We start from the raw sequence: 26,321 nt of genomic DNA, 5'->3' as shown, positions 1-26,321 counted from the left end.
ACCGCTCGGCCACGCTACCAATAGCTGCTATCTAAGACAAACTGAGGAGTGGAAAAGAATTATTGAGGCTCAATGGTTTTCATTATAAATGATATTGCCGATATATTTTATCTATGTGTACAATATATATATATATATATATACATTTAAATATTCAAGAATATCTATTTAGAAGTGACATTCAAATCTTTGGCCAATGATTGCAAACTTGGAGATAAATTACTTTTATCATGCACACAAAACTTTGCAAAAATGTGCTCACTGTATGTTCATTCTTCCATGAAAACTTTGGAATTTTTCAAATCTATGATTATTTTCAAAAGAATTTGGGCCATTTTATGCTTAACAAAATATTTTTCAAGCAAGCAAAATGATAAAAAAAGAACTCAAACTGTTGCGACAAGATTTTCGAAACTTTGCGCATCTTTGTGCTTTTTACAAACTGCCACAAAATGTCCTGCTTTTTAAAACAGCACTGCTTGTCACTTACATTTCAAGTGTGATTTTACCACAAAACTGTCTTTTCTATTTGCATACTGTTGATCTTTCCAAATGATTTCACATCTAATCTTCACATCCTATATCCTCATCACTCGATATTTGGTATCATCTTCTTTTTAACTTTTGATTCGTTTTTGTTTCAAAGCCTCCCTTTTTCAGTGATTACAGAGTTATAATGTAACAGTAAGTTTTGTCTTGAAAATGTGGATGTCATTCTATGTTTACTAAGGCTTTCTAACAGGTGTATTTTTATCAATATAGAATGTTACCTACTCCAAATAACTCTGTTTTAATAATATCAGAAAACACAAAATAAGAAGTACACAAAACAGATCAAATCTCTGTGAAAACAAAACACGTAACCTCACTAAAATGTAATCTTGAAAATACGCCTCTTTCGAGACTGGAGACCAAAATCAAGCACCTTTGACCGCTCGGCCACGCTACCAATAGCTGCTATCTAAGACAAACTGAGGAGTGGAAAAAAAATTATTGAGGCTCAATGGTTTTCATTATAAATGATATTGCCGATATATTTTATCTATGTGTACAATATATATATATATATATATATACATTTAAATCTTCAAGAATATCTATTTAGAAGTGACATTCAAATCTTTGGCCCATGATTGCAAACTTGGAGATAAATGCCTTTTATCATGCACACAAAACTTTGCAAAAATGTGCTCACTGTATGTTCATTCTTCCATGAAAACTTTGGAATTTTTCAAATCTATGATTATTTTCAAAAGAATTTCGGCCATTTTATGCTTAACAAAATATTTTTCAAGCAAGCAAAATGATAAAAAAAGAACTCAAACTGTTGCGACAAGATTTTCGAAACTTTGCGCATCTTTGTGCTTTTTACAAACTGCCACAAAATGTCCTGCTTTTTAAAACAGCACTGCTTGTCACTTACATTTCAAGTGTGATTTTACCACAAAACTGTCTTTTCTATTTGCATACTGTTGATCTTTCCAAATGATTTCACATCTAATCTTCACATCCTATATCCTCATCACTCGATATTTGGTATCATCTTCTTTTTAACTTTTGATTCGTTTTTGTTTCAAAGCCTCCCTTTTTCAGTGATTACAGAGTTATAATGTAACAGTAAGTTTTGTCTTGAAAATGTGGATGTCATTCTATGTTTACTAAGGCTTTCTAACAGATGTATTTTTATCAATATAGAATGTTACCTACTCCAAAATACTCTGTTTTAATAATATCAGAAAACACAAAATAAGAAGTACACAAAACAGATCAAATCTCTGTGAAAACAAAACACGTAACCTCACTAAAATGTAATCTTGAAAATACGCCTCTTGCGAGACTGGAGACCAAAATCAAGCACCTTTGACCGCTCGGCCACGCTACCAATAGCTGCTATTTAAGACAAACTGAGGAGTGGAAAAAAATTATTGGGGCTCAATGGTTTTCATTATAAATGATATTGCCGATATATTTTATCTATGTGTACAATATATATATATATATACATTTAAATCTTCAAGAATATCTATTTAGAAGTGACATTCAAATCTTTGGCCCATGATTGCATACTTGGAGAAAAATGCCTTTTATCATGCACACAAAACTTTGCAAAAATGTGCTCACTGTATGTTCATTCTTCCATGAAAACTTTGGAATTTTTCAAATCTATGATTATTTTCAAAAGAATTTGGGCCATTTTATGCTTAACAAAATATTTTTCAAGCAAGCAAAATGATAAAAAAAGAACTCAAACTGTTGCGACAAGATTTTCGAAACTTTGCGCATCTTTGTGCTTTTTACAAACTGCCACAAAATGTCCTGCTTTTTAAAACAGCACTGCTTGTCACTTACATTTCAAGTGTGATTTTACCACAAAACTGTCTTTTCTATTTGCATACTGTTGACCTTTCCAAATGATTTCACATCTAATCTTCACATCCTATATCCTCATCACTCGATATTTGGTATCATCTTCTTTTTAACTTTTGATTCGTTTTTGTTTCAAAGCCTCCCTTTTTCAGTGATTTCAGAGTTATAATGTAACAGTAAGTTTTGTCTTGAAAATGTGGATGTCATTCTATGTTTACTAAGGCTTTCTAACAGGTGTATTTTTATCAATATAGAATGTTACCTACTCCAAATAACTCTGTTTTAATAATATCAGAAAACACAAAATAAGAAGTACACAAAACAGATCAAATCTCTGTGAAAACAAAACACGTAACCTCACTAAAATGTAATCTTGAAAATACAGACATGGCAGCGGTGGGATTTGAACCCACGCCTCTTGCGAGACTGGAGCCTAAATCCAGCGCCTTAGACCGCTCGGCCACGCTACCAATAGCTGCTATTTAAGACAAACTGAGGAGTGGAAAAAAATTATTGGGGCTCAATGGTTTTCATTATAAATGATATTGCCGATATATTTTATCTATGTGTACAATATATATATTTATATATATATATACATTTAAATCTTCAAGAATATCTATTTAGAAGTGACATTCAAATCTTTGGCCCATGATTGCAAACTTGGAGATAAATGCCTTTTATCATGCACACAAAACTTTGCAAAAATGTGCTCACTGTATGTTCATTCTTCCATGAAAACTTTGGAATTTTTCAAATCTATGATTATTTTCAAAAGAATTTGGGCCATTTTATGCTTAACAAAATATTTTTCAAGCAAGCAAAATGATAAAAAAAGAACTCAAACTGTTGCGACACGATTTTCGAAACTTTGCGCATCTTTGTGCTTTTTACAAACTGCCACAAAATGTCCTGCTTTTTAAAACAGCACTGCTTGTCACTTACATTTCAAGTGTGATTTTACCACAAAACTGTCTTTTCTATTTGCATACTGTTGATCTTTCCAAATGATTTCACATCTAATCTTCACATACTATATTCCTCATCACTCGATATTTGGTATCATCTTCTTTTTAACTTTTGATTCGTTTTTGTTTCAAAGCCTCCCTTTTTCAGTGATTACAGAGTTATAATGTAACAGTAAGTTTTGTCTTGAAAATGTGGATGTCATTCTATGTTTACTAAGGCTTTCTAACAGATGTATTTTTATCAATATAGAATGTTACCTACTCCAAAATACTCTGTTTTAATAATATCAGAAAACACAAAATAAGAAGAACACAAAACAGATCAAATCTCTGTGAAAACAAAACACGTAACCTCACTAAAATGTAATCTTGAAAATACAGACATGGCAGCGGTGGGATTTGAAGCCACGCCTCTTGCGAGACTGGAGCCTAAATCCAGCGCCTTAGACCGCTCGGCCACGCTACCAATAGCTGCTATCTATGACATTTGAGGAGTGGAAAAAAATTATTGAGGCTCAATGGTTTTCATTATAAATGATATTGCCGATATATTTTATCTATGTGTACAATATATATATATATATATATACATTTAAATCTTCAAGAATATCTATTTAGAAGTGACATTCAAATCTTTGGCCCATGATTGCAAACTTGGAGAAAAATGCCTTTTATCATGCACACAAAACTTTGCAAAAATGTGCTCACTGTATGTTCATTCTTCCATGAAAACTTTGGAATTTTTCAAATCTATGATTATTTTCAAAAGAATTTGGGCCATTTTATGCTTAACAAAATATTTTTCAAGCAAGCAAAATGATAAAAAAAGAACTCAAACTGTTGCGACAAGATTTTCGAAACTTTGCGCATCTTTGTGCTTTTTACAAACTGCCACAAAATGTCCTGCTTTTTAAAACAGCACTGCTTGTCACTTACATTTCAAGTGTGATTTTACCACAAAACTGTCTTTTCTATTTGCATACTGTTGATCTTTCCAAATGATTTCACATCTAATCTTCACATACTATATCCTCATCACTCGATATTTGGTATCATCTTCTTTTTAACTTTTGATTCGTTTTTGTTTCAAAGCCTCCCTTTTTCAGTGATTACAGAGTTATAATGTAACAGTAAGTTTTGTCTTGAAAATGTGGATGTCATTCTATGTTTACTAAGGCTTTCTAACAGATGTATTTTTATCAATATAGAATGTTACCTACTCCAAATAACTCTGTTTTAATAATATCAGAAAACACAAAATAAGAAGTACACAAAAAAGATCAAATCTCTGTGAAAACAAAACACGTAACCTCACTAAAATGTAATCTTGAAAATACGCCTCTTGCGAGACTGGAGACCAAAATCAAGCACCTTTGACCGCTCGGCCACGCTACCAATAGCTGCTATCTAAGACAAACTGAGGAGTGGAAAAAAATTATTGAGGCTCAATGGTTTTCATTATAAATGATATTGCCGATATATTTTATCTATGTGTACAATATATATATATATACATTTAAATCTTCAAGAATATCTATTTAGAAATGACATTCAAATCTTTGGCCCATGATTGCAAACTTGGAGAAAAATGCCTTTTATCATGCACACAAAACTTTGCAAAAATGTGCTCACTGTATGTTCATTCTTCCATGAAAACTTTGGAATTTTTCAAATCTATGATTATTTTCAAAAGAATTTGGGCCATTTTATGCTTAACAAAATATTTTTCAAGCAAGCAAAATGATAAAAAAAAGAACTCAAACTGTTGCGACAAGATTTTCAAAACTTTGCGCATCTTTGTGCTTTTTACAAACTGCCACAAAATGTCCTGCTTTTTAAAACAGCACTGCTTGTCACTTACATTTCAAGTGTGATTTTACCACAAAACTGTCTTTTCTATTTGCATACTGTTGATCTTTCCAAATGATTTCACATCTAATCTTCACATCCTATATCCTCATCACTCGATATTTGGTATCATCTTCTTTTTAACATTTGATTCGTTTTTGTTTCAAAGCCTCCCTTTTTCAGTGATTACAGAGTTATAATGTAACAGTAAGTTTTGTCTTGAAAATGTGGATGTCATTCTATGTTTACTAAGGCTTTCTAACAGATGTATTTTTATCAATATAGAATGTTACCTACTCCAAAATACTCTGTTTTAATAATATCAGAAAACACAAAATAAGAAGTACACAAAACAGATCAAATCTCTGTGAAAACAAAACACGTAACCTCACTAAAATGTAATCTTGAAAATATGCCTCTTGCAAGACTGGAGACCAAAATCAAGCACCTTTGACCGCTCGGCCACGCTACCTATAGCTGCTATCTAAGACAAACTGAGGAGTGGAAAAGAATTATTGAGGCTCAATTTTTTTCATTATAAATGATATTGCCGATATATTTTATCTATGTGTACAATATATATATATATATATACATTTAAATATTCAAGAATATCTATTTAGAAGTGACATTCAAATCTTTGGCCCATGATTGCAAACTTGGAGATAAATGCCTTTTATCATGCACACAAAACTTTGCAAAAATGTGCTCACTGTATGTTCATTCTTCCATGAAAACTTTGGAATTTTTCAAATCTATGATTATTTTCAAAAGAATTTGGGCCATTTTATGCTTAACAAAATATTTTTCAAGCAAGCAAAATGATAAAAAAAGAACTCAAACTGTTGCGACACGATTTTCGAAACTTTGCGCATCTTTGTGCTTTTTACAAACTGCCACAAAATGTCCTGCTTTTTAAAACAGCACTGCTTGTCACTTACATTTCAAGTGTGATTGTACCACAAAACTGTCTTTTCTATTTGCATACTGTTGATCTTTCCAAATGATTTCACATCTAATCTTCACATACTATATTCCTCATCACTCGATATTTGGTATCATCTTCTTTTTAACTTTTGATTCGTTTTTGTTTCAAAGCCTCCCTTTTTCAGTGATTACAGAGTTATAATGTAACAGTAAGTTTTGTCTTGAAAATGTGGATGTCATTCTATGTTTACTAAGGCTTTCTAACAGATGTATTTTTATCAATATAGAATGTTACCTACTCCAAAATACTCTGTTTTAATAATATCAGAAAACACAAAATAAGAAGAACACAAAACAGATCAAATCTCTGTGAAAACAAAACACGTAACCTCACTAAAATGTAATCTTGAAAATACAGACATGGCAGCGGTGGGATTTGAAGCCACGCCTCTTGCGAGACTGGAGCCTAAATCCAGCGCCTTAGACCGCTCGGCCACGCTACCAATAGCTGCTATCTATGACATTGGAGGAGTGGAAAAAAATTATTGAGGCTCAATGGTTTTCATTATAAATGATATTGCCGATATATTTTATCTATGTGTACAATATATATATATATATATATATATACATTTAAATCTTCAAGAATATCTATTTAGAAGTGACATTCAAATCTTTGGCCCATGATTGCAAACTTGGAGAAAAATGCCTTTTATCATGCACACAAAACTTTGCAAAAATGTGCTCACTGTATGTTCATTCTTCCATGAAAACTTTGGAATTTTTCAAATCTATGATTATTTTCAAAAGAATTTGGGCCATTTTATGCTTAACAAAATATTTTTCAAGCAAGCAAAATGATAAAAAAAGAACTCAAACTGTTGCGACAAGATTTTCGAAACTTTGCGCATCTTTGTGCTTTTTACAAACTGCCACAAAATGTCCTGCTTTTTAAAACAGCACTGCTTGTCACTTACATTTCAAGTGTGATTTTACCACAAAACTGTCTTTTCTATTTGCATACTGTTGATCTTTCCAAATGATTTCACATCTAATCTTCACATACTATATCCTCATCACTCGATATTTGGTATCATCTTCTTTTTAACTTTTGATTCGTTTTTGTTTCAAAGCCTCCCTTTTTCAGTGATTACAGAGTTATAATGTAACAGTAAGTTTTGTCTTGAAAATGTGGATGTCATTCTATGTTTACTAAGGCTTTCTAACAGATGTATTTTTATCAATATAGAATGTTACCTACTCCAAATAACTCTGTTTTAATAATATCAGAAAACACAAAATAAGAAGTACACAAAAAAGATCAAATCTCTGTGAAAACAAAACACGTAACCTCACTAAAATGTAATCTTGAAAATACGCCTCTTGCGAGACTGGAGACCAAAATCAAGCACCTTTGACCGCTCGGCCACGCTACCAATAGCTGCTATCTAAGACAAACTGAGGAGTGGAAAAAAATTATTGAGGCTCAATGGTTTTCATTATAAATGATATTGCCGATATATTTTATCTATGTGTACAATATATATATATATATACATTTAAATCTTCAAGAATATCTATTTAGAAATGACATTCAAATCTTTGGCCCATGATTGCAAACTTGGAGAAAAATGCCTTTTATCATGCACACAAAACTTTGCAAAAATGTGCTCACTGTATGTTCATTCTTCCATGAAAACTTTGGAATTTTTCAAATCTATGATTATTTTCAAAAGAATTTGGGCCATTTTATGCTTAACAAAATATTTTTCAAGCAAGCAAAATGATAAAAAAAAGAACTCAAACTGTTGCGACAAGATTTTCAAAACTTTGCGCATCTTTGTGCTTTTTACAAACTGCCACAAAATGTCCTGCTTTTTAAAACAGCACTGCTTGTCACTTACATTTCAAGTGTGATTTTACCACAAAACTGTCTTTTCTATTTGCATACTGTTGATCTTTCCAAATGATTTCACATCTAATCTTCACATCCTATATCCTCATCACTCGATATTTGGTATCATCTTCTTTTTAACATTTGATTCGTTTTTGTTTCAAAGCCTCCCTTTTTCAGTGATTACAGAGTTATAATGTAACAGTAAGTTTTGTCTTGAAAATGTGGATGTCATTCTATGTTTACTAAGGCTTTCTAACAGATGTATTTTTATCAATATAGAATGTTACCTACTCCAAAATACTCTGTTTTAATAATATCAGAAAACACAAAATAAGAAGTACACAAAACAGATCAAATCTCTGTGAAAACAAAACACGTAACCTCACTAAAATGTAATCTTGAAAATATGCCTCTTGCAAGACTGGAGACCAAAATCAAGCACCTTTGACCGCTCGGCCACGCTACCTATAGCTGCTATCTAAGACAAACTGAGGAGTGGAAAAGAATTATTGAGGCTCAATTTTTTTCATTATAAATGATATTGCCGATATATTTTATCTATGTGTACAATATATATATATATATATACATTTAAATATTCAAGAATATCTATTTAGAAGTGACATTCAAATCTTTGGCCCATGATTGCAAACTTGGAGATAAATGCCTTTTATCATGCACACAAAACTTTGCAAAAATGTGCTCACTGTATGTTCATTCTTCCATGAAAACTTTGGAATTTTTCAAATCTATGATTATTTTCAAAAGAATTTGGGCCATTTTATGCTTAACAAAATATTTTTCAAGCAAGCAAAATGATAAAAAAAGAACTCAAACTGTTGCGACACGATTTTCGAAACTTTGCGCATCTTTGTGCTTTTTACAAACTGCCACAAAATGTCCTGCTTTTTAAAACAGCACTGCTTGTCACTTACATTTCAAGTGTGATTTTACCACAAAACTGTCTTTTCTATTTGCATACTGTTGATCTTTCCAAATGATTTCACATCTAATCTTCACATACTATATCCTCATCACTCGATATTTGGTATCATCTTCTTTTTAACTTTTGATTCGTTTTTGTTTCAAAGCCTCCCTTTTTCAGTGATTACAGAGTTATAATGTAACAGTAAGTTTTGTCTTGAAAATGTGGATGTCATTCTATGTTTACTAAGGCTTTCTAACAGATGTATTTTTATCAATATAGAATGTTACCTACTCCAAATAACTCTGTTTTAATAATATCAGAAAACACAAAATAAGAAGTACACAAAACAGATCAAATCTCTGTGAAAACAGAACACGTAACCTCACTAAAATGTAATCTTGAAAATACAGACATGGCAGCGGTGGGATTTGAAGCCACGCCTCTTGCGAGACTGGAGCCTAAATCCAGCGCCTTAGACCGCTCGGCCACGCTACCAATAGCTGCTATCTAAGACATTTGAGGAGTGGAAAAAAATTATTGAGGCTCAATGGTTTTCATTATAAATGATATTGCCGATATATTTTATCTATGTGTACAATATATATATTTATATATATATATATACATTTAAATCTTCAAGAATATCTATTTAGAAGTGACATTCAAATCTTTGGCCATGATTGCAAACTTGGAGAAAAATGCTTTTTATCATGCACACAAAACTTTGCAAAAATGTGCTCACTGTATGTTCATTCTTCCATGAAAACTTTGGAATTTTTCAAATCTATGATTATTTTCAAAAGAATTTGGGCCATTTTATGCTTAACAAAATATTTTTCAAGCAAGCAAAATGATAAAAAAAGAACTCAAACTGTTGCGACACGATTTTCGAAACTTTGCGCATCTTTGTGCTTTTTACAAACTGCCACAAAATGTCCTGCTTTTTAAAACAGCACTGCTTGTCACTTACATTTCAAGTGTGATTTTACCACAAAACTGTCTTTTCTATTTGCATACTGTTGATCTTTCCAAATGATTTCACATCTAATCTTCACATACTATATCCTCATCACTCGATATTTGGTATCATCTTCTTTTTAACTTTTGATTCGTTTTTGTTTCAAAGCCTCTCTTTTTCAGTGATTACAGAGTTATAATGTAACAGTAAGTTTTGTCTTGAAAATGTGGATGTCATTCTATGTTTACTAAGGCTTTCTAACAGATGTATTTTTATCAATATAGAATGTTACCTACTCCAAATAACTCTGTTTTAATAATATCAGAAAACACAAAATAAGAAGTACACAAAACAGATCAAATCTCTGTGAAAACAAAACACGTAACCTCACTAAAATGTAATCTTGAAAATACGCCTCTTTCGAGACTGGAGACCAAAATCAAGTACCTTTGACCGCTCGGCCACGCTACCAATAGCTGCTATCTAAGACAAACTGAGGAGTGGAAAAAAAATTATTGAGGCTCAATGGTTTTCATTATAAATGATATTGTCGATATATTTTATCTATGTGTACAATATATATATATATATACATTTAAATCTTCAAGAATATCTATTTAGAAGTGACATTCAAATCTTTGGCCCATGATTGCAAACTTGGAGAAAAATGCCTTTTCTCATGCACACAAAACTTTGCAAAAATGTGCTCACTGTATGTTCATTCTTCCATGAAAACTTTGGAATTTTTCAAATCTATGATTATTTTCAAAAGAATTTGGGCCATTTTATGCTTAACAAAATATTTTTCAAGCAAGCAAAATGATAAAAAAAGAACTCAAACTGTTGCGACAAGATTTTCGAAACTTTGCGCATCTTTGTGCTTTTTACAAACTGCCACAAAATGTCCTGCTTTTTAAAACAGCACTGCTTGTCACTTACATTTCAAGTGTGATTTTACCACAAAACTGTCTTTTCTATTTGCATACTGTTGATCTTTCCAAATGATTTCAAATCTAATCTTCACATCCTATATCCTCATCACTCGATATTTGGTATCATCTTCTTTTTAACTTTTGATTAGTTTTTGTTTCAAAGCCTCCCTTTTTCAGTGATTACAGAGTTATAATGTAACAGTAAGTTTTGTCTTGAAAATGTGGATGTCATTCTATGTTTACTAAGGCTTTCTAACAGATGTATTTTTATCAATATAGAATGTTACCTACTCCAAATAACTCTGTTTTAATAATATCAGAAAACACAAAATAAGAAGTACACAAAACAGATCAAATCTCTGTGAAAACAAAACACGTAACCTCACTAAAATGTAATCTTGAAAATACGCCTCTTTCGAGACTGGAGACCAAAATCAAGCACCTTTGACCGCTCGGCCACGCTACCAATATCTGCTATCTAAGACAAACTGAGGAGTGGAAAAAAAATTATTGAGGCTCAATGGTTTTCATTATAAATGATATTGTCGATATATTTTATCTATGTGTACAATATATATATATATATACATTTAAATCTTCAAGAATATCTATTTAGAAGTGACATTCAAATCTTTGGCCCATGATTGCAAACTTGGAGAAAAATGCCTTTTCTCATGCACACAAAACTTTGCAAAAATGTGCTCACTGTATGTTCATTCTTCCATGAAAACTTTGGAATTTTTCAAATCTATGATTATTTTCAAAAGAATTTGGGCCATTTTATGCTTAACAAAATATTTTTCAAGCAAGCAAAATGATAAAAAAAGAACTCAAACTGTTGCGACAAGATTTTCGAAACTTTGCGCATCTTTGTGCTTTTTACAAACTGCCACAAAATGTCCTGCTTTTTAAAACAGCACTGCTTGTCACTTACATTTCAAGTGTGATTTTACCACAAAACTGTCTTTTCTATTTGCATACTGTTGATCTTTCCAAATGATTTCACATCTAATCTTCACATCCTATATCCTCATCACTCGATATTTGGTATCATCTTCTTTTTAACTTTTGATTCGTTTTTGTTTCAAAGCCTCCCTTTTTCAGTGATTACAGAGTTATAATGTAACAGTAAGTTTTGTCTTGAAAATGTGGATGTCATTCTATGTTTACTAAGGCTTTCTAACAGATGTATTTTTATCAATATAGAATGTTACCTACTCCAAATAACTCTGTTTTAATAATATCAGAAAACACAAAATAAGAAGTACACAAAACAGAATAAAATCTCTGTGAAAACAAAACACGTAACCTCACTAAAATGTAATCTTGAAAATACGCCTCTTTCGAGACTGGAGACCAAAATCAAGCACCTTTGACCGCTCGGCCACGCTACCAATAGCTGCTATCTAAGACAAACTGAGGAGTGGAAAAAAAATTATTGAGGCTCAATGGTTTTCATTATAAATGATATTGTCGATATATTTTATCTATGTGTACAATATATATATATATATATATACATTTAAATCTTCAAGAATATCTATTTAGAAGTGACATTCAAATCTTTGGCCCATGATTGCAAACTTGGAGAAAAATGCCTTTTATCATGCACACAAAACTTTGCAAAAATGTGCTCACTGTATGTTCATTCTTCCATGAAAACTTTGGAATTTTTCAAATCTATGATTATTTTCAAAAGAATTTGGGCCATTTTATGCTTAACAAAATATTTTTCAAGCAAGCAAAATGATAAAAAAAGAACTCAAACTGTTGCGACAAGATTTTCGAAACTTTGCGCATCTTTGTGCTTTTTACAAACTGCCACAAAATGTCCTGCTTTTTAAAACAGCACTGCTTGTCACTTACATTTCAAGTGTGATTTTACCACAAAACTGTCTTTTCTATTTGCATACTGTTGATCTTTCCAAATGATTTCACATCTAATCTTCACATCCTATATCCTCATCACTCGATATTTGGTATCATCTTCTTTTTAACTTTTGATTCGTTTTTGTTTCAAAGCCTCCCTTTTTCAGTGATTACAGAGTTATAATGTAACAGTAAGTTTTGTCTTGAAAATGTGGATATCATTCTATGTTTACTAAGGCTTTCTAACAGATGTATTTTTATCAATATAGAATGTTACCTACTCCAAAATACTCTGTTTTAATAATATCAGAAAACACAAAATAAGAAGTACACAAAACAGATCAAATCTCTGTGAAAACAAAACACGTAACCTCACTAAAATGTAATCTTGAAAATACAGACATGGCAGCGGTGGGATTTGAACCCACGCCTCTTGCGAGACTGGAGCCTAAATCCAGCGCCTTAAACCGCTCGGCCACGCTACCAATAGCTGCTATCTAAGACATTTGAGGAGTGGAAAAAAATTATTGAGGCTCAATGGTTTTCATTATAAATGATATTGCCGATATATTTTATCTATGTGTACAATATATATATTTATATATATATATATACATTTAAATCTTCAAGAATATCTATTTAGAAGTGACATTCAAATCTTTGGCCATGATTGCAAACTTGGAGAAAAATGCTTTTTATCATGCACACAAAACTTTGCAAAAATGTGCTCACTGTATGTTCATTCTTCCATGAAAACTTTGGAATTTTTCAAATCTATGATTATTTTCAAAAGAATTTGGGCCATTTTATGCTTAACAAAATATTTTTCAAGCAAGCAAAATGATAAAAAAAGAACTCAAACTGTTGCGACACGATTTTCGAAACTTTGCGCATCTTTGTGCTTTTTACAAACTGCCACAAAATGTCCTGCTTTTTAATACAGCACTGCTTGTCACTTACATTTCAAGTGTGATTTTACCACAAAACTGTCTTTTCTATTTGCATACTGTTGATCTTTCCAAATGATTTCACATCTAATCTTCACATACTATATTCCTCATCACTCGATATTTGGTATCATCTTCTTTTTAACTTTTGATTCGTTTTTGTTTCAAAGCCTCCCTTTTTCAGTGATTACAGAGTTATAATGTAACAGTAAGTTTTGTCTTGAAAATGTGGATGTCATTCTATGTTTACTAAGGCTTTCTAACAGATGTATTTTTATCAATATAGAATGTTACCTACTCCAAAATACTCTGTTTTAATAATATCAGAAAACACAAAATAAGAAGAACACAAAACAGATCAAATCTCTGTGAAAACAAAACACGTAACCTCACTAAAATGTAATCTTGAAAATACAGACATGGCAGCGGTGGGATTTGAAGCCACGCCTCTTGCGAGACTGGAGCCTAAATCCAGCGCCTTAGACCGCTCGGCCACGCTACCAATAGCTGCTATCTATGACATTTGAGGAGTGGAAAAAAATTATTGAGGCTCAATGGTTTTCATTATAAATGATATTGCCGATATATTTTATCTATGTGTACAATATATATATATATATATATACATTTAAATCTTCAAGAATATCTATTTAGAAGTGACATTCAAATCTTTGGCCCATGATTGCAAACTTGGAGAAAAATGCCTTTTATCATGCACACAAAACTTTGCAAAAATGTGCTCACTGTATGTTCATTCTTCCATGAAAACTTTGGAATTTTTCAAATCTATGATTATTTTCAAAAGAATTTGGGCCATTTTATGCTTAACAAAATATTTTTCAAGCAAGCAAAATGATAAAAAAAGAACTCAAACTGTTGCGACAAGATTTTCGAAACTTTGCGCATCTTTGTGCTTTTTACAAACTGCCACAAAATGTCCTGCTTTTTAAAACAGCACTGCTTGTCACTTACATTTCAAGTGTGATTTTACCACAAAACTGTCTTTTCTATTTGCATACTGTTGATCTTTCCAAATGATTTCACATCTAATCTTCACATACTATATCCTCATCACTCGATATTTGGTATCATCTTCTTTTTAACTTTTGATTCGTTTTTGTTTCAAAGCCTCCCTTTTTCAGTGATTACAGAGTTATAATGTAACAGTAAGTTTTGTCTTGAAAATGTGGATGTCATTCTATGTTTACTAAGGCTTTCTAACAGATGTATTTTTATCAATATAGAATGTTACCTACTCCAAATAACTCTGTTTTAATAATATCAGAAAACACAAAATAAGAAGTACACAAAAAAGATCAAATCTCTGTGAAAACAAAACACGTAACCTCACTAAAATGTAATCTTGAAAATACGCCTCTTGCGAGACTGGAGACCAAAATCAAGCACCTTTGACCGCTTGGCCACGCTACCAATAGCTGCTATCTAAGACAAACTGAGGAGTGGAAAAAAACTATTGAGGCTCAATGGTTTTCATTATAAATGATATTGCCGATATATTTTATCTATGTGTACAATATATATATATATACATTTAAATCTTCAAGAATATCTATTTAGAAATGACATTCAAATCTTTGGCCCATGATTGCAAACTTGGAGAAAAATGCCTTTTATCATGCACACAAAACTTTGCAAAAATGTGCTCACTGTATGTTCATTCTTCCATGAAAACTTTGGAATTTTTCAAATCTATGATTATTTTCAAAAGAATTTGGGCCATTTTATGCTTAACAAAATATTTTTCAAGCAAGCAAAATGATAAAACAAGAACTCAAACTGTTGCGACAAGATTTTCGAAACTTTGCGCATCTTTGTGCTTTTTACAAACTGCCACAAAATGTCCTGCTTTTTAAAACAGCACTGCTTGTCACTTACATTTCAAGTGTGATTTTACCACAAAACTGTCTTTTCTATTTGCATACTGTTGATCTTTCCAAATGATTTCACATCTAATCTTCACATCCTATATCCTCATCACTCGATATTTGGTATCATCTTCTTTTTAACATTTGATTCGTTTTTGTTTCAAAGCCTCCCTTTTTCAGTGATTACAGAGTTATAATGTAACAGTAAGTTTTGTCTTGAAAATGTGGATGTCATTCTATGTTTACTAAGGCTTTCTAACAGATGTATTTTTATCAATATAGAATGTTACCTACTCCAAATAACTCTGTTTTAATAATATCAGAAAACACAAAATAAGAAGTACACAAAACAGATCAAATCTCTGTGAAAACAAAACACGTAACCTCACTAAAATGTAATCTTGAAAATACGCCTCTTGCAAGACTGGAGACCAAAATCAAGCACCTTTGACCACTCGGCCACGCTACCTATAGCTGCTATCTAAGACAAACTGAGGAGTGGAAAAGAATTATTGAGGCTCAATGGTTTTCATTATAAATGATATTGCCGATATATTTTATCTATGTGTACAATATATATATATATATATACATTTAAATATTCAAGAATATCTATTTAGAAGTGACATTCAAATCTTTGGCCCATGATTGCAAACTTGGAGATAAATGCCTTTTATCATGCACACAAAACTTTGCAAAAATGTGCTCACTGTATGTTCATTCTTCCATGAAAACTTTGGAATTTTTCAAATCTATGATTATTTTCAAAAGAATTTGGGCCATTTTATGCTTAACAAAATATTTTTCAAGCAAGCAAAATGATAAAAAAAGAACTCAAACTGTTGCAACACGATTTTCGAAACTTTGCGCATCTTTGTGCTTTTTACAAACTGCCACAAAATGTCCTGCTTTTTAAAACAGCACTGCTTGTCACTTACATTTCAAGTGTGATTTTACCACAAAACTGTCTTTTCTATTTGCATACTGTTGATCTTTCCAAATGATTTCACATCTAATCTTCACATACTATATCCTCATCACTCGATATTTGGTATCATCTTCTTTTTAACTTTTGATTCGTTTTTGTTTCAAAGCCTCCCTTTTTCAGTGATTACAGAGTTATAATGTAACAGTAAGTTTTGTCTTGAAAATGTGGATGTCATTCTATGTTTACTAAGGCTTTCTAACAGATGTATTTTTATCAATATAGAATGTTACCTACTCCAAATAACTCTGTTTTAATAATATCAGAAAACACAAAATAAGAAGTACACAAAACAGATCAAATCTCTGTGAAAATAAAACACGTAACCTCACTAAAATGTAATCTTGAAAATACAGACATGGCAGCGGTGGGATTTGAACCCACGCCTCTTGCAAGACTGGAGCCTAAATCCAGCGCCTTAGACCGCTCGGCCACGCTACCAATAGCTGCTATCTAAGACATTTGAGGAGTGGAAAAAAATTATTGAGGCTCAATGGTTTTCATTATAAATGATATTGCCGATATATTTTATCTATGTGTACAATATATATATTTATATATATATATATACATTTAAATCTTCAAGAATATCTATTTAGAAGTGACATTCAAATCTTTGGCCATGATTGCAAACTTGGAGAAAAATGCTTTTTATCATGCACACAAAACTTTGCAAAAATGTGCTCACTGTATGTTCATTCTTCCATGAAAACTTTGGAATTTTTCAAATCTATGATTATTTTCAAAAGAATTTGGGCCATTTTATGCTTAACAAAATATTTTTCAAGCAAGCAAAATGATAAAAAAAGAACTCAAACTGTTGCGACACGATTTTCGAAACTTTGCGCATCTTTGTGCTTTTTACAAACTGCCACAAAATGTCCTGCTTTTTAAAACAGCACTGCTTGTCACTTACATTTCAAGTGTGATTTTACCACAAAACTGTCTTTTCTATTTGCATACTGTTGATCTTTCCAAATGATTTCACATCTAATCTTCACATACTATATCCTCATCACTCGATATTTGGTATCATCTTCTTTTTAACTTTTGATTCGTTTTTGTTTCAAAGCCTCCCTTTTTCAGTGATTACAGAGTTATAATGTAACAGTAAGTTTTGTCTTGAAAATGTGGATGTCATTCTATGTTTACTAAGGCTTTCTAACAGATGTATTTTTATCAATATAGAATGTTACCTACTCCAAATAACTCTGTTTTAATAATATCAGAAAACACAAAATAAGAAGTACACAAAACAGATCAAATCTCTGTGAAAACAAAACACGTAACCTCACTAAAATGTAATCTTGAAAATATGCCTCTTGCAAGACTGGAGACCAAAATCAAGCACCTTTGACCGCTCGGCCACGCTACCTATAGCTGCTATCTAAGACAAACTGAGGAGTGGAAAAGAATTATTGAGGCTCAATGGTTTTCATTATAAATGATATTGCCGATATATTTCATCTATGTGTACAATATATATATATATATATACATTTAAATATTCAAGAATATCTATTTAGAAGTGACATTCAAATCTTTGGCCCATGATTGCAAACTTGGAGATAAATGCCTTTTATCATGCACACAAAACTTTGCAAAAATGTGCTCACTGTATGTTCATTCTTCCATGAAAACTTTGGAATTTTTCAAATCTATGATTATTTTCAAAAGAATTTGGGCCATTTTATGCTTAACAAAATATTTTTCAAGCAAGCAAAATGATAAAAAAAGAACTCAAACTGTTGCGACACGATTTTCGAAACTTTGCGCATCTTTGTGCTTTTTACAAACTGCCACAAAATGTCCTGCTTTTTAAAACAGCACTGCTTGTCACTTACATTTCAAGTGTGATTTTACCACAAAACTGTCTTTTCTATTTGCATACTGTTGATCTTTCCAAATGATTTCACATCTAATCTTCACATACTATATCCTCATCACTCGATATTTGGTATCATCTTCTTTTTAACTTTTGATTCGTTTTTGTTTCAAAGCCTCCCTTTTTCAGTGATTACAGAGTTATAATGTAACAGTAAGTTTTGTCTTGAAAATGTGGATGTCATTCTATGTTTACTAAGGCTTTCTAACAGATGTATTTTTATCAATATAGAATGTTACCTACTCCAAATAACTCTGTTTTAATAATATCAGAAAACACAAAATAAGAAGTACACAAAACAGATCAAATCTCTGTGAAAACAAAACACGTAACCTCACTAAAATGTAATCTTGAAAATACAGACATGGCAGCGGTGGGATTTGAACCCACGCCTCTTGCGAGACTGGAGCCTAAATCCAGCGCCTTAGACCGCTCGGCCACGCTACCAATAGCTGCTATCTAAGACATTTGAGGAGTGGAAAAAAATTATTGAGGCTCAATGGTTTTCATTATAAATGATATTGCCGATATATTTTATCTATGTGTACAATATATATATTTATATATATATATATACATTTAAATCTTCAAGAATATCTATTTAGAAGTGACATTCAAATCTTTGGCCATGATTGCAAACTTGGAGAAAAATGCTTTTTATCATGCACACAAAACTTTGCAAAAATGTGCTCACTGTATGTTCATTCTTCCATGAAAACTTTGGAATTTTTCAAATCTATGATTATTTTCAAAAGAATTTGGGCCATTTTATGCTTAACAAAATATTTTTCAAGCAAGCAAAATGATAAAAAAAGAACTCAAACTGTTGCGACACGATTTTCGAAACTTTGCGCATCTTTGTGCTTTTTACAAACTGCCACAAAATGTCCTGCTTTTTAAAACAGCACTGCTTGTCACTTACATTTCAAGTGTGATTTTACCACAAAACTGTCTTTTCTATTTGCATACTGTTGATCTTTCCAAATGATTTCACATCTAATCTTCACATACTATATCCTCATCACTCGATATTTGGTATCATCTTCTTTTTAACTTTTGATTCGTTTTTGTTTCAAAGCCTCCCTTTTTCAGTGATTACAGAGTTATAATGTAACAGTAAGTTTTGTCTTGAAAATGTGGATGTCATTCTATGTTTACTAAGGCTTTCTAACAGATGTATTTTTATCAATATAGAATGTTACCTACTCCAAATAACTCTGTTTTAATAATATCAGAAAACACAAAATAAGAAGTACACAAAACAGATCAAATCTCTGTGAAAACAAAACACGTAACCTCACTAAAATGTAATCTTGAAAATACGCCTCTTTCGAGACTGGAGACCAAAATCAAGCACCTTTGACCGCTCGGCCACGCTACCAATAGCTGCTATCTAAGACAAACTGAGGAGTGGAAAAAAAATTATTGAGGCTCAATGGTTTTCATTATAAATGATATTGTCGATATATTTTATCTATGTGTACAATATATATATATATATACATTTAAATCTTCAAGAATATCTATTTAGAAGTGACATTCAAATCTTTGGCCCATGATTGCAAACTTGGAGAAAAATGCCTTTTCTCATGCACACAAAACTTTGCAAAAATGTGCTCACTGTATGTTCATTCTTCCATGAAAACTTTGGAATTTTTCAAATCTATGATTATTTTCAAAAGAATTTGGGCCATTTTATGCTTAACAAAATATTTTTCAAGCAAGCAAAATGATAAAAAAAGAACTCAAACTGTTGCGACAAGATTTTCGAAACTTTGCGCATCTTTGTGCTTTTTACAAACTGCCACAAAATGTCCTGCTTTTTAAAACAGCACTGCTTGTCACTTACATTTCAAGTGTGATTTTACCACAAAACTGTCTTTTCTATTTGCATACTGTTGATCTTTCCAAATGATTTCACATCTAATCTTCACATCCTATATCCTCATCACTCGATATTTGGTATCATCTTCTTTTTAACTTTTGATTCGTTTTTGTTTCAAAGCCTCCCTTTTTCAGTGATTACAGAGTTATAATGTAACAGTAAGTTTTGTCTTGAAAATGTGGATGTCATTCTATGTTTACTAAGGCTTTCTAACAGATGTATTTTTATCAATATAGAATGTTACCTACTCCAAATAACTCTGTTTTAATAATATCAGAAAACACAAAATAAGAAGTACACAAAACAGATCAAATCTCTGTGAAAACAAAACACGTAACCTCACTAAAATGTAATCTTGAAAATATGCCTCTTGCAAGACTGGAGACCAAAATCAAGCACCTTTGACCGCTCGGCCACGCTACCTATAGCTGCTGTCTAAGACAAACTGAGGAGTGGAAAAGAATTATTGAGGCTCAATGGTTTTCATTATAAATGATATTGCCGATATATTTCATCTATGTGTACAATATATATATATATATATATACATTTAAATATTCAAGAATATCTATTTAGAAGTGACATTCAAATCTTTGGCCCATGATTGCAAACTTGGAGATAAATGCCTTTTATCATGCACACAAAACTTTGCAAAAATGTGCTCACTGCATGTTCATTCTTCCATGAAAACTTTGGAATTTTTCAAATCTATGATTATTTTCAAAAGAATTTGGGCCATTTTATGCTTAACAAAATATTTTTCAAGCAAGCAAAATGATAAAAAAAGAACTCAAACTGTTGCGACACGATTTTCGAAACTTTGCGCATCTTTGTGCTTTTTACAAACTGCCACAAAATGTTCTGCTTTTTAAAACAGCACTGCTTGTCACTTACATTTCAAGTGTGATTTTACCACAAAACTGTCTTTTCTATTTGCATACTGTTGATCTTTCCAAATGATTTCACATCTAATCTTCACATACTATATCCTCATCACTCGATATTTGGTATCATCTTCTTTTTAACTTTTGATTCGTTTTTGTTTCAAAGCCTCCCTTTTTCAGTGATTACAGAGTTATAATGTAACAGTAAGTTTTGTCTTGAAAATGTGGATGTCATTCTATGTTTACTAAGGCTTTCTAACAGATGTATTTTTATCAATATAGAATGTTACCTACTCCAAATAACTCTGTTTTAATAATATCAGAAAACACAAAATAAGAAGTACACAAAACAGATCAAATCTCTGTGAAAACAAAACACGTAACCTCACTAAAATGTAATCTTGAAAATACGCCTCTTTCGAGACTGGAGACCAAAATCAAGCACCTTTGACCGCTCGGCCACGCTACCAATAGCTGCTATCTAAGACAAACTGAGGAGTGGAAAAAAAATTATTGAGGCTCAATGGTTTTCATTATAAATGATATTGTCGATATATTTTATCTATGTGTACAATATATATATATATATACATTTAAATCTTCAAGAATATCTATTTAGAAGTGACATTCAAATCTTTGGCCCATGATTGCAAACTTGGAGAAAAATGCCTTTTCTCATGCACACAAAACTTTGCAAAAATGTGCTCACTGTATGTTCATTCTTCCATGAAAACTTTGGAATTTTTCAAATCTATGATTATTTTCAAAAGAATTTGGGCCATTTTATGCTTAACAAAATATTTTTCAAGGAAGCAAAATGATAAAAAAAGAACTCAAACTGTTGCGACAAGATTTTCGAAACTTTGCGCATCTTTGTGCTTTTTACAAACTGCCACAAAATGTCCTGCTTTTTAAAACAGCACTGCTTGTCACTTACATTTCAAGTGTGATTTTACCACAAAACTGTCTTTTCTATTTGCATACTGTTGATCTTTCCAAATGATTTCACATCTAATCTTCACATCCTATATCCTCATCACTCGATATTTGGTATCATCTTCTTTTTAACTTTTGATTCGTTTTTGTTTCAAAGCCTCCCTTTTTCAGTGATTACAGAGTTATAATGTAACAGTAAGTTTTGTCTTGAAAATGTGGATGTCATTCTATGTTTACTAAGGCTTTCTAACAGATGTATTTTTATCAATATAGAATGTTACCTACTCCAAATAACTCTGTTTTAATAATATCAGAAAACACAAAATAAGAAGTACACAAAACAGATCAAATCTCTGTGAAAACAAAACACGTAACCTCACTAAAATGTAATCTTGAAAATATGCCTCTTGCAAGACTGGAGACCAAAATCAAGCACCTTTGACCGCTCGGCCACGCTACCTATAGCTGCTATCTAAGACAAACTGAGGAGTGGAAAAGAATTATTGAGGCTCAATGGTTTTCATTATAAATGATATTGCCGATATATTTCATCTATGTGTACAATATATATATATATATATACATTTAAATATTCAAGAATATCTATTTAGAAGTGACATTCAAATCTTTGGCCCATGATTGCAAACTTGGAGATAAATGCCTTTTATCATGCACACAAAACTTTGCAAAAATGTGCTCACTGTATGTTATTTCTTCCATGAAAACTTTGGAATTTTTCAAATCTATGATTATTTTCAAAAGAATTTGGGCCATTTTATGCTTAACAAAATATTTTTCAAGCAAGCAAAATGATAAAAAAAGAACTCAAACTGTTGCGACACGATTTTTGAAACTTTGCGCATCTTTGTGCTTTTTACAAACTGCCACAAAATGTCCTGCTTTTTAAAACAGCACTGCTTGTCACTTACATTTCAAGTGTGATTTTACCACAAAACTGTCTTTTCTATTTGCATACTGTTGATCTTTCCAAATGATTTCACATCTAATCTTCACATACTATATCCTCATCACTCGATATTTGGTATCATCTTCTTTTTAACTTTTGATTCGTTTTTGTTTCAAAGCCTCCCTTTTTCAGTGATTACAGAGTTATAATGTAACAGTAAGTTTTGTCTTGAAAATGTGGATGTCATTCTATGTTTACTAAGGCTTTCTAACAGATGTATTTTTATCAATATAGAATGTTACCTACTCCAAATAACTCTGTTTTAATAATATCAGAAAACACAAAATAAGAAGTACACAAAACAGATCAAATCTCTGTGAAAACAAAACACGTAACCTCACTAAAATGTAATCTTGAAAATACAGACATGGCAGCGGTGGGATTTGAAGCCACGCCTCTTGCGAGACTGGAGCCTAAATCCAGCGCCTTAGACCGCTCGGCCACGCTACCAATAGCTGCTATCTAAGACATTTGAGGAGTGGAAAAAAATTATTGAGGCTCAATGGTTTTCATTATAAATGATATTGCCGATATATTTTATCTATGTGTACAATATATATATTTATATATATATATATACATTTAAATCTTCAAGAATATCTATTTAGAAGTGACATTCAAATCTTTGGCCATGATTGCAAACTTGGAGAAAAATGCTTTTTATCATGCACACAAAACTTTGCAAAAATGTGCTCACTGTATGTTCATTCTTCCATGAAAACTTTGGAATTTTTCAAATCTATGATTATTTTCAAAAGAATTTGGGCCATTTTATGCTTAACAAAATATTTTTCAAGCAAGCAAAATGATAAAAAAAGAACTCAAACTGTTGCGACACGATTTTCGAAACTTTGCGCATCTTTGTGCTTTTTACAAACTGCCACAAAATGTCCTGCTTTTTAAAACAGCACTGCTTGTCACTTACATTTCAAGTGTGATTTTACCACAAAACTGTCTTTTCTATTTGCATACTGTTGATCTTTCCAAATGATTTCACATCTAATCTTCACATACTATATCCTCATCACTCGATATTTGGTATCATCTTCTTTTTAACTTTTGATTCGTTTTTGTTTCAAAGCCTCCCTTTTTCAGTGATTACAGAGTTATAATGTAACAGTAAGTTTTGTCTTGAAAATGTGGATGTCATTCTATGTTTACTAAGGCTTTCTAACAGATGTATTTTTATCAATATAGAATGTTACCTACTCCAAATAACTCTGTTTTAATAATATCAGAAAACACAAAATAAGAAGTACACAAAACAGATCAAATCTCTGTGAAAACAAAACACGTAACCTCACTAAAATGTAATCTTGAAAATACGCCTCTTTCGAGACTGGAGACCAAAATCAAGCACCTTTGACCGCTCGGCCACGCTACCAATAGCTGCTATCTAAGACAAACTGAGGAGTGGAAAAAAAATTATTGAGGCTCAATGGTTTTCATTATAAATGATATTGTCGATATATTTTATCTATGTGTACAATATATATATATATATACATTTAAATCTTCAAGAATATCTATTTAGAAGTGACATTCAAATCTTTGGCCCATGATTGCAAACTTGGAGAAAAATGCCTTTTCTCATGCACACAAAACTTTGCAAAAATGTGCTCACTGTATGTTCATTCTTCCATGAAAACTTTGGAATTTTTCAAATCTATGATTATTTTCAAAAGAATTTGGGCCATTTTATGCTTAACAAAATATTTTTCAAGCAAGCAAAATGATAAAAAAAGAACTCAAACTGTTGCGACAAGATTTTCGAAACTTTGCGCATCTTTGTGCTTTTTACAAACTGCCACAAAATGTCCTGCTTTTTAAAACAGCACTGCTTGTCACTTACATTTCAAGTGTGATTTTACCACAAAACTGTCTTTTCTATTTGCATACTGTTGATCTTTCCAAATGATTTCACATCTAATCTTCACATCCTATATCCTCATCACTCGATATTTGGTATCATCTTCTTTTTAACTTTTGATTAGTTTTTGTTTCAAAGCCTCCCTTTTTCAGTGATTACAGAGTTATAATGTAACAGTAAGTTTTGTCTTGAAAATGTGGATGTCATTCTATGTTTACTAAGGCTTTCTAACAGATGTATTTTTATCAATATAGAATGTTACCTACTCCAAATAACTCTGTTTTAATAATATCAGAAAACACAAAATAAGAAGTACACAAAACAGATCAAATCTCTGTGAAAACAAAACACGTAACCTCACTAAAATGTAATCTTGAAAATACGCCTCTTTCGAGACTGGAGACCAAAATCAAGCACCTTTGACCGCTCGGCCACGCTACCAATAGCTGCTATCTAAGACAAACTGAGGAGTGGAAAAAAAATTATTGAGGCTCAATGGTTTTCATTATAAATGATATTGTCGATATATTTTATCTATGTGTACAATATATATATATATATATATACATTTAAATCTTCAAGAATATCTATTTAGAAGTGACATTCAAATCTTTGGCCCATGATTGCAAACTTGGAGAAAAATGCCTTTTATCATGCACACAAAACTTTGCAAAAATGTGCTCACTGTGGGCCTCATGCAGAGAGCATAGAATTTTAAAAATGGCGAATTTCATAAAAAGTAGCTTTTTTGGAGAGTTTTATTCTCCATATGCAGAAAAGTGTGAATTCTTCTATGTTTAACATGGATGCGTGTGGCGAGTTTAAATTGGCGAGATGCGCGCTTCAGAAACGTGTAAAAACAAATTCGCGCCTTTTTTTTCCCCTTTACTATAGGCGGCGAGCGCCATCTTGCCATATTTTCGTGGCGCGGCAAAAATGCGAGAATCGCGCCTTTTTTTGGCGCGAACAGCCGCTTCTTGCCGTTCGCACCTCTCTGCATTCGGAGAGTTTTAAAAATGGCGCGATTGAGGTTCTCGCCAGCCGCGAGGCGAGTTTTAAACATAGAAATAAAAAAATGGCGCGTTTTTCGCAACTCGCCATTTTATGCCGTTTTCTGAGGGAAATTGAACAAAAAATGGCGAGTTTTGAAATAACGATGCTCTCTGCATGAGGCCCAGTATGTTCATTCTTCCATGAAAACTTTGGAATTTTTCAAATCTATGATTATTTTCAAAAGAATTTGGGCCATTTTATGCTTAACAAAATATTTTTCAAGCAAGCAAAATGATAAAAAAAGAACTCAAACTGTTGCGACAAGATTTTCGAAACTTTGCGCATCTTTGTGCTTTTTACAAACTGCCACAAAATGTCCTGCTTTTTAA

General features: G+C 31.8%; 9 non-coding genes across 9 annotated transcripts; all 9 read right to left on the bottom strand.

Moving 5' to 3' along the window:
• Nucleotides 1-2,755: 2,755 nt before the first annotated feature.
• On the bottom strand, nt 2,756-2,837 carry TRNAL-UAG (transfer RNA leucine (anticodon UAG)). Its single transcript has one exon. It is a non-coding gene; the product is annotated as a tRNA-Leu (tRNA).
• An 882-nt stretch (nt 2,838-3,719) lies between these two features.
• Nucleotides 3,720-3,801, bottom strand: TRNAL-UAG (transfer RNA leucine (anticodon UAG)). The gene has a single exon. It is a non-coding gene; the product is annotated as a tRNA-Leu (tRNA).
• A 2,730-nt stretch (nt 3,802-6,531) lies between these two features.
• On the bottom strand, nt 6,532-6,613 carry TRNAL-UAG (transfer RNA leucine (anticodon UAG)). Its single transcript has one exon. It is a non-coding gene; the product is annotated as a tRNA-Leu (tRNA).
• A 2,735-nt stretch (nt 6,614-9,348) lies between these two features.
• TRNAL-UAG (transfer RNA leucine (anticodon UAG)) lies at nt 9,349-9,430 on the bottom strand. The gene has a single exon. It is a non-coding gene; the product is annotated as a tRNA-Leu (tRNA).
• Nucleotides 9,431-13,097: 3,667 nt separating this feature from the next.
• TRNAL-UAG (transfer RNA leucine (anticodon UAG)) lies at nt 13,098-13,179 on the bottom strand. Its single transcript has one exon. It is a non-coding gene; the product is annotated as a tRNA-Leu (tRNA).
• An 882-nt stretch (nt 13,180-14,061) lies between these two features.
• On the bottom strand, nt 14,062-14,143 carry TRNAL-UAG (transfer RNA leucine (anticodon UAG)). Its single transcript has one exon. It is a non-coding gene; the product is annotated as a tRNA-Leu (tRNA).
• A 2,728-nt stretch (nt 14,144-16,871) lies between these two features.
• On the bottom strand, nt 16,872-16,953 carry TRNAL-UAG (transfer RNA leucine (anticodon UAG)). The gene has a single exon. It is a non-coding gene; the product is annotated as a tRNA-Leu (tRNA).
• A 1,809-nt stretch (nt 16,954-18,762) lies between these two features.
• Nucleotides 18,763-18,844, bottom strand: TRNAL-UAG (transfer RNA leucine (anticodon UAG)). Its single transcript has one exon. It is a non-coding gene; the product is annotated as a tRNA-Leu (tRNA).
• Nucleotides 18,845-23,437: 4,593 nt separating this feature from the next.
• TRNAL-UAG (transfer RNA leucine (anticodon UAG)) lies at nt 23,438-23,519 on the bottom strand. The gene has a single exon. It is a non-coding gene; the product is annotated as a tRNA-Leu (tRNA).
• Between the last annotated feature and the right edge of the window lie 2,802 nt (nt 23,520-26,321).

This window comes from Ascaphus truei, unplaced genomic scaffold (genome assembly GCF_040206685.1).
Source record: "Ascaphus truei isolate aAscTru1 unplaced genomic scaffold, aAscTru1.hap1 HAP1_SCAFFOLD_97, whole genome shotgun sequence".
NCBI classification, from domain to species: domain Eukaryota; kingdom Metazoa; phylum Chordata; class Amphibia; order Anura; family Ascaphidae; genus Ascaphus; species Ascaphus truei.
The sequence above is the reverse complement of the archived record's forward strand: the minus strand, read 5'-3'. Positions and strand labels throughout refer to the sequence as shown.